Raw genomic sequence first — 10294 nt, forward strand, 5'->3', positions numbered from 1 at the left:
GGACTTGAATTTAATGGGCTACTGGACACAGGTACTGACCTTAGCATCATATCTAATCAAGAATGGCCAAAAAATTGGCCATTACAACAAGCCATTCAAACGATTCGAGGCCTAGGAGTGACAACTAATCCCCATAGAAGTGCAATGGTATTAGATTGGAAGGATCCTGAAGGATGTGAAGGAACTATACAGCCCTATGTATTGGATCATCTTCCCATAAATTTATGGGGACGAGATGTCCTAGATCAATTAGGTTTGACATTAATAAATAACATCAATCCTAATGCTCCCACTATTAAGGCTAGACAAGGCTTTAGGGAAGAAAAAAGATTAAGAGAACAAGAACAAGGTATGACAGCACTAATTCAAATAGAACAAGGAATAAATAGACATGGATTGGGTTCTCAGAAAGGACCACTGAGACAATCAAAATTACTTGGAAATCAGAAAGACCATTGTAGGTTCCTCAGTGGCCCCTGACTAAAGAAAAGATACAAGTAGCCCATGACCTGGTCAAACAACAATCAGCGGAGGGACATATACAACCTTCCGTATCTCCCCATAGTACTCCCATTTTTTAATTGGTTGTTCACAACATTACAAAGCTCTTGACATATCATATTTCATACATTAGATTCATGTGGATTATGAACTCCCAATTTTTACCCCAATGCAGATTGCAGAATCACATCGGTTACACATCCACAATTTTACATAATGCCCTATTAGTAACTGTTGTATTCTACTACCTTTCCTATCCTCTACTATCCCCCCCTCCCCTCCAATAATCCCATTTTTGTCATTAAAAAGAAACCTGGTAAATGGAGATTATTGCAAGATTTAAGAGCCATTAATAATGAGATGGTTATTATGGGACCCGCTCAATCAGGGGTTCCCCAATTGTCTGCTTTACCAAAAACCTGGTATGTTTAAGCTATAGATATTAAATATTGTTTTTTTTTCAATTCCAATTCATCCTGAAGATAGTCCACATTTTGCATTTACTATCACTGCACTAAATCATGAAGGTCCTGATCAGAGATATGAATGGAAAGTACTCCCTCAAGGGATGGCTAATAGTCCAACTATGTGTCAAATTTATGTTAACAAAGCAATCCAGCCACTTAGAAATCAAAATCCTGAACTACAAATATTTCACTATATGGATGATGTGTTATTGGCATATAAAGATAAAAACACATTGCTAGAATGTTATGCCACACTTACAAACTTATTAAAAAATTATAATCTAGAGATAGCAATAGATAAAGTACAATTAAATCTTCCAATTAATTATTTAGGATTTCTATTATCCTCAACCATGGTCCATCCACCAAAAATTCAAATACGAGTAGATCAACTCAAATCACTTAACAACTTTCAAAAGTTATTGGGAGACATAAATTGGATAAGGCCTTATTTAGGCATACCAACAGAAAAGCTAGGACCTTCATTTGATATCCTAAAAGGTCCATCAGATCCAAATTCACCCCGCATGTTAACGCCTGAAGCAAGAAAAGCATTAAAAATCATTGAAACATATATGGAAAATATGCATTTGGATAGAATTGATATAAGTTTGCCTTTATTATTTATTGTACTACCAACAAAAAATATTCCTTCAGGAGTATTTTGGCAAGAAGGTCCATTATTGTGGATACATTTATCTTATTCTCCTAACACTATTCTTACTAGGTATCCTGAGGCTGTAGGACAATTAATACTCAAAGGAATAAAAGCAGCAAAGGCAGTGTTTGGAATTTCTCCCAATAAAATTATTACTCCATATACTATGGATCAAATTGATGAGTTAGCTAATGAGTTAAATACTAGGACAATAATCATGTGTAAATCTAATGTTTCATTTGATAATCACTTACCATCTAATCTTTTGCTGTCTTTTTGGTCTTTGCATCCTGTAGTTTTTCCAAAAATGACAAGAAAAACACCTATCATGAATGCTCCAAATATATTCACTGATGGGTCAAATAATGGTGCAGCAGCAATAGTTACACCTGATCAAACTTTTACATTTTTAGTACCCAAACAATCAGCTCAAAAGGTAGAGCTTAATGCAGTATTACAAACTTTTGTGATGTTTAAAGATTCTGTATTTAATTTATTTTCTGATAGTCAGTATATAGTTAATGCTATAGTATCCCTTGAAGATGATGGTAGAATCTCCCCTTCCTCTACTAATTTTTCTTTGTTTTCCACTATACAAAGTCTAATCTGGGACAGAAAAGATCCATTCCTTATAGGACATATCAGGGCACATACAGGTTTGCCTGGAGCCCTTAGTTTGGGCAATGATTTAGCAGATAAAACTATACATGACATACATATTTTTTCTATGCTAGAAGAAGCTACAAATTTTCATAAAAGATTCCATGTCAATGCTAATACTTTACAAAAGCGTTTTAAAAATAACTAAAGAACTAGCCAGACATATAATAAAACAATGTCAAAATTGTGTGACATTTTTACCACAAGTTAGTCTTGGAGTCAATCCTAGAGGATTGATACCTAACCGTATTTGGCAGATGGACATCACACACTTGCCAGAATTTGGAAAATTAAAATATTTGCATGTTACAGTTGATACTTCTTCTGGATTTTTGATGGGCTCCCTTCATGCCGGAGAAAAAAACTAAAGATGTTAGAGCTCATTGCTTACAAAATTTTGCCACTGTGGGCATTCCAAAACAGTTAAAAACAGATAATGGTCCTGGTTATACTTCTACCTCTTTTAAACAATTTTGCTCATCATTTGGCATTACTCACATAACAGGAATTCCATACAATCCACAGGGACAAGGCATAGATGAAAGAGCTCATCAAACTATTAAAATGTACTTATTAAAACAAAAGGAGGGAATTGGAAAGGGGTATATATCCCCCAAAGACAAACTTAAAATAACCCTTTTTACTCTAAACTTTTTGAATTTGGATTCATCAGGACTTAGTGCTGCGGAAAGACATTTGTATCCAAAAAATGTACATAAGCCTAAGGTACTTTGGAAGGATATTCTAACAGGACAATGGAAAGGTCCTGACCCAGTGATTTTCTGGAGTCAGGGTTCTGTTTGTGTGTTTCCACAGGGAGGATAGCAGCTGATTTGGATTCCAGAGAGACTAATCAAAACAATTTCTACAGACCAAAAAGACTCAAATCCGTAACAGCTGATATCCAGAACTCCAGCTTGGCTATTCTTACAACTGTGACAGTGATTAACCAGGATGCTTTTTTTAATATCTATTTTATTATTGCTTTTTCCCACATCATAAAGTTCTATTTTATTTTTGAGCTCATACAGACCTAGGTTAATGTTTTTCTGATCAGTTTTATTTTTTGACTGTTGAGTTTTTAAACATTGCAATGGAGATTTCACCTAGGTAAAGCTACAAGGCCTTTACAATTGTTTTATGTGTTGTATGTTATGTGTGCACACTTCTGTTTTGTGTTGTATGTCTGCATGTGCGTATGTCCATATATCATGTATGAGGAGTGCTCATGAATAAATGGATCCGAATTTTTTTTATTATTCACGTGATTTTTATGGTTTAAGTTAAATTGGGTAAACAGCTGTTGAGAAATTTTTTAATATGTGTACAAATAAGCAGGTTAACAGATCTGTTTGTTTACTTTCACCTTTCCTTTTCACTATATTTAAAAATTCTGTTCAGGAAAATGTAAATTGTTCAAAAAATTGTTTTCTTAGTACCTGTTGGAATGTTACATAATTTTTTAGCATCATTGTCAGAATTCCTATCTTCATACCAGTGCCAGTAAAGACAAAGATGAAACCAAACTACAGTTTCTTCGATAGTTATCCCAACAAACTGTATAAACTGATGCATCAATGAATAACTCAACAAGTAATGCTCATTCAAGGAGTCGATTTATTTGGGGAGGAAATGGACATATTGATAGATTCCTCTGCTTTGAACTGCTTGCAGATCTTGCCAGGACTATGTGTCACTTGTATGCATTGTGATCTATCTGTTGATGCAGTGAATGATGGTAGTGCTGGCGTATCTTTGCTGATGTGTCACCAGTGATACAATTTTTCCTAAGGAGCTGTCAATTGGCTTGGTGTCGTGGCATTTCTATATCCTCCTCCCTTCTACTAGTGATGGTCTAATTTGGGGGCCAACAGAGGTGAGGCAAAGAACCTCACCCCCCCACCAGCACAAGGCCAAATTTGGGGGCCAAAAGAGGTGAGGCAAAGAACCTCACCCCCCCCACACTGGTGCATAGGCCTATCCACAAGTATGGCTATATTCTGGACCAGTAGTCAGTGACGGGTATGATCCAATTGCAGTGGTATCAACCTAAGACAGGAGGCTGACACCTAGAGGTCAGTTCATCCGATGACAGGTAAGAACCATATGTTGAATTGGACAAACCTAACAGGCCCGGTCCCTAGCCATATTGCTTGTTGCTTAATTAAACAGAAGGGGAGAGATGCTAAGAGCCACAGCCAAGTAATATAATGCATGGCATTTTTGGTTGAAAGGTGACACCAGCAAGCCATTGAGATGATGTGATTATGTTAAGATCTGCATTCATATGGATATTGGACTCCTACTGTCCACCTCGGCCTGCTATGGGACTCCTGGAGAGTTCCCATTGGTTGGGGGACTGAAGTAGGAGGGAATTCCGGAGGAGGGACTTCCTGTTGGTGTCTGGGAGAACGCCACGTGGGTCAGTCGGCAATCGTCCCAGGAGCATACAGGGCATTGGCGGTAGTTTCAAAAATAAAGTTTGTTCCTGCTTGAGTGGCTCGTGATTTTGTGCCCAGCCAGACTGCGGCACTTTTTAAGGCTGTTCTAGCCTCTAAGGTCAGCTGACATGGAGAGATTGGAGAAGGATTTCCTTGTAATATCTAAAATAAAGGACTTAACTCAGAAGTAGTTAGTTTTAAGAATAGCCTCAGCCAATTAATATCTCCTAATAGCTTTTGAAAATCATTAAGGGTATGTAACTCCTTAACTCTTATCTGAAGATTTTGAGGACAGATTGTGTGTCCTTGAATTATCTGACCTAGATATTGAAAGGGAGGCATCTTTTGAATTTTTTGAGGAGCAATGCATAAACCCATTGCTGTAAGTGAAGCCTCTAACTGAGTAAAAATTTCTGAAAGTACCTCTGGATTAGCATGAGCCAATAATATATCATCCATAAAATGAATAATATACGCATCAGGAAAGCTATTTCTTATAGGATCTATCGCCTGATCTACATATTTTTGGCATAATTTAGGACTATTACGCATTCCCTGGGGGAGTACTTTCCCAGCAATATCTTTTAACATGTTCCTTAAAATTAATTGCTGGGACAGTGAAGGCAAATTTTTCACAATCTCTAGGATGTAACCTTATAGAGAAAAAACAATCTTTTAAATCTATTACCATCAAGATATAGTTTAAAGGGATGGCTGTGGGGGAAGGAAGTCCTGGCTGTAATGATCCCATAGGCTGAATTGCATGATTTATCGCCCTTAAATCCTGTAGAAATCTCCAATTTCTTGACTTTTCTTAATAACAAAAATAGGTGTGTTCCAAGGACTGTGTGTTGGTTCTATATGACCAGACTGAAGTTATTCCTCAACTAACCTATGAATTATTTTAAGTTTTTCCCCTGAGATGGGCCACTGAGAAATCCATAGAGGCTCCTCTGTGAGCCAGTTAATTTTTTCAGCTTTCTTTAGGATCGGGGGAAACATTCAGGGCCCCTAGTAAAAATTTTGGCTTGGAGCATTTACTAATCTTTGTCGTGGAAACTGGTTTGTAAACAGATACTCTCCCTGAAAGGTCTCTTTATCATCTCCAAGAAAATACCTCTGATTAGCTTCCTCAATTGACCTTACAGAATTTGGAGTAACTAATAACAATCCCATTTTTGCTAAAATATCCCTTCCCCATAGGTTTGCTGGTAAAGACTCTAACACATAAGTTTTAAAAACTCCACTGTTCCCATCAGAATCTTCCCAAGGGAGATAATTTTCACTTTGAGCAGGCTGTGAAATTTGTCCAATTACCTCTAGGTTAGCTGGTGCTACATGTAAGGGCCAATTCCTAGGCCAGAATCTACTAGAAAAGACAGAAATTTAAGCCCCTGTATCAAGAATTCCTTTGAAATTTTTATGATGAATTTTATGTTCCAATAAAGGGCGTTCTTGTCGAACTAATTTCGACCAGTACACTCTGTCTGGCGGTTTAGAAACTGAATTTACTTTCAGGTGTTTATCCGAATCACAGGGCAATAAAATCAATTGGGCAAATGCGTCCTTTGGAGTAAGCCTTAGGGCATAATCAGACCTTACAGTAACATTTAATTGTCCTTTAAAATTTGAATCTATCACACCAGGTATTACCTCAATGGCTCCTTTTAAATTATTAGGTCCCAAAATTAAACCTATAGTATTATCAGGAAGCGACCCAAAAATCCTAGTAGGGATTTGTTTTGGCCCTGATTCAGGATTCAATTCAATTGTCATTGAGGGTCCTAAGGAAACTGTCTGTGATCTACGTTCCAGTAAAAATTGCCCGCCGTCCTGGTCGGCGCCACTGACGTCACACTGTGCGACCCCTCCTTGAATTCTCCGTATTTTTGCTCGGCCCAGGGAGGGGCCCACTGGAAGTTTTTTGTTCTCCTGCTAGGAGGAAATGACAGCGAGAAGGCGGGCTGATCCACGCCATCTTAATCCGCCACGTGGGGTTGAGTCCTGCAATATCTAATATCAACAGTAGATGGAGCCCTGAACTTAAAATTTCGCATGTGACATTCGCACGCAAAATGATTATTTCTCCTGCAGAGATAGGATCTTTCTTGGGGTTTCCATACTAATTCCTGTGACTTTAGGGTTTCTTTCAGTGCCGCAGCTAAGGTTACTGTCTGCAAATGAGTGGAATCTATCTCAGAACACAAGCGGATAAACTCAGAAACTGTTCCTTTTTTACAGTGTGGTCCAAGAACATCCTGACAATATTTATTTGCATTTTCAAACGCCAATTGCTTATCAATAAACTTGCACGCTTCCGGGTCTCCGATAGACCTATTTGCTGTCTGATACATTCGAGCTACAAAATCTGAATACGGTTCACTCGCACCCTGCTGGACTCTGGTAAGAACTAAATTGGACTGGTCCTTGGAGACTATTTGTTTCCAGGCACGTTTAGCACAGTCACTTATCTGATCATACACCACAAATTCATAATTTAACTGTCTTTCCAAATCAGCAAATACACCCGTTCCTAAAAACATCTCTATTGGGGTCTGTAAATTGTGTTTTCTATTTTTTTCTGCTTGTTCAGTACAAAAATCAGACCAATAGGAATGCCAAAGTAAGAAATCCCCTTCACTCAAACAAGATCTGGCTAATGAAATCCAATCACTAGGTGGGAGTGATTGTGAGGAAATATTATCAATTAAGTTCTGTACAAAAGGCGTATTTGGACCATACATCTCACAAGCACTTTTCAATTCTTTAATAGTTTTAAATGGGATTACAGCATGAACTTGAACTCTCTGGTCCTGTTCATTAACTTGTTCAAAAACTGGGAAAAGTTGAAAACTGCTAATATCTTCCCCTGCTTCCTGTGCCTTCTTAATACCTCGCTGGAACGGGGTAAGAAAAGTCATTGTTAATTCAGAGTACCCACTAAATTTTGTCCTTTTAGCAGATAATGGCCGAATTCTAATAGCCTGGGTAAGGGGTGTTAAACGCAGCCTGTTAAAATTTCTCTGTAAGTCCTGAATTTCAATGTCTGATTCTTCTCCCTCAGACTGGGACTCGTGGGTAGAATCTCTGCTGTCACCATTTTGAAATTGGGCTTCTAAGCCACGTGGTGGAGAAGGACTCTGTGCCTCTCTAAGAATCTCTTCCGGATTTTCCTCTCCGGGAGGATCGTCTATCTCTTCCAGAGGACCTTCTATGACTGCGGAGGTTTCTTCTCTATGATTTTCCTCTCTGTAATCTCCCTGCAGGCTAGCCTGATCATGCAAGTTTAAGGTCACATTCCTAACTTTCAGTTTAGCCCCTAGGGCTTTTGTTTTTAAACGGCTCAAGGGAAAAGAAATTAACTAAGCCTCAGGCGGATTTTCCATTTGAATAGACCTAATAGCTCTCTGAATGCCTTTCAATAGATCTTCGTGGGGCCACCAACTCTGTCCCATATATTCAAAAAGATAAATTTCCAGAGCTGTCCAAGATTTCTGTATATTTTCTATGCCTCCAGGTAATTCATTAGAAAGACAAACTTTTTGTAATTTCCTCCCTAGTTTCTCCCAAGTAAGTAAATTTGGGGATTCTTGTTCACAAAACCAAGGGCAAAACTTGCCTACAACCTTTAAGAATTATAATAACTGAGTTTTCTTTATCTGTTTTCCTTTCTGATTATTATGGTGTCTAGAATAGTCAGATACATCTCCTTATCTGTAGAAGTTGAATTTCCCATTTTAATTAATTTAACATCTCATTCCTTCAGTACCTCCAGGTACTTTTGTGATCCAAAATTGTCACCAATTCCTTTATCTTTATAGCCACTCCCACTCAATCTAATTAAGCTAGAATGCCCCCTCGTTAGGCGCCAATTCCACCAGGCAACCAGCACACTGGTTTCATTAAAGAGGTTCGTGGCATAGAAGTTAACTAGTGAGATCAAAATAAAACACACAGACTCAATTACCTTTTTCTATGACCAGGTCCGAGATGGCTCTCACCTCTCTGGCTCTCACCTCAAACCACCCAGTGGGGCAGCAAGGCTTACTCAGGGCTAGCAGGAGAGAGAGAGAGAGCACGCCAGGGAGTAGCCTTTTATTGGGGAACAAGAAATTCAGGGGAAAATTCCATCCAATGAAGGTCGAGGGGGGCAGCATTCCAAGGTCAGTGTCAGTGATTGGCCTCAGGGTCAGTGGTCAGTCACACCCCCACACGGACAGGCTCTCACACCTGGAGAGGGCGAGGATAGCTCCGACACAGTTTGGCCAGAACACCTCACACCCAATCCAGGAGGTGCCCAATCACGTGCGGGAATGACTTCCCACAAGAGAGTCAACAGGAAGAACATCTAGACTATTACTGAAATAACTGTGCTTGTTTATTTGTTAGCAATGCGCAGAAGTTGATGCTTAAGTGGTATTTTCTCCAGCTGGACATCTCTGAGACCTTTGTTTCCACATTTCACATTTACTTCTCTCTATGCTTCCTGAAAGAATTTTTGGACTTGACTAGCATGTCCAAGAGTAGTTAGCTCAGTAAGTCGACATCAACTGAAATTAATTTTGAAATTCCACCTTTGTCTGAAATGAAAATCATATATGAATATCTTTTCTGTGGTGGAGGGGACTGTGCCTCAATCCCAAGCTTTTGTGAGTTATGCTGCTAAAACATGAGTATTCAAGTATCACTATAATCTGCTAACTTTACTTCTTCTGGATAAATATCAAGTAGTATAGCTGATCATATGGTGGTTCCATTCCTAGTCTTTTGAGGAACATTCACAATGCTTGTACTAATTTAAAGTTCCATCAAGAGTGCATAGTTTTCCTTTTTCTCTGCATCCTCAATAGTATTATTTCTTGTAATCTTAATGATTGCTATTCTAACTGGAATAAGATGAAATTTCAGTGTACTTTTGATATACATTTCCCTGATTGCTACAGGTATTGAAAATTTTTCATTTATTTGTTGACCATTTATTTGTATTTCTTCTATTGCAAATTGTCTATTTAGTTTAACCATTTATTGATGGGTTGTATGGTTTCAGTTGCATTTTTTTAGGTCTTTTTATATCATAGATATTAGTCTCCTGTCAAAAGAGTGATTGGAAAAGACTTTTCCACCATTCTGTGAGTTCTCTCTTCACACTTCTGTGGTGGTGCTGTTGTTGTTGTTGTTTTTGGTTTGGTTTTTGGTTTGGGGGTTTTATTTGTTTGTTTTGGGTTGGTTTTGGTTTTTTGTTTTGTTTTTGTTTTTTGTTGTGCAGAACTTTTTAAATTTGATGCTGTCCCATTTATTACTCCTGGTATTTATTTTCCACGCTATTAAACTGAAAAGCTCCATGACAGGCATGGAATTTTTTCTCTTCATAGGGGCCACCCCAAATAGGCCATTTTCTCAGCACCTTCACACCAGAAATTCCCAAGGGAGGTGTCACCACTCTCCAGGACAGTTCAAAGCAATGATTCATTCACTGTTCCTGACAAGGAAGCCCTCTTTATTTAGAGTCCCATCATCTAAGCTTACTTCTTGGTGGATCAGACGCCCCTGAAATTTTGTATCTCAAG

This window comes from Ictidomys tridecemlineatus, chromosome 4 (assembly GCF_052094955.1).
Source record: "Ictidomys tridecemlineatus isolate mIctTri1 chromosome 4, mIctTri1.hap1, whole genome shotgun sequence".
Taxonomy (NCBI): Eukaryota; Metazoa; Chordata; class Mammalia; order Rodentia; family Sciuridae; genus Ictidomys; species Ictidomys tridecemlineatus.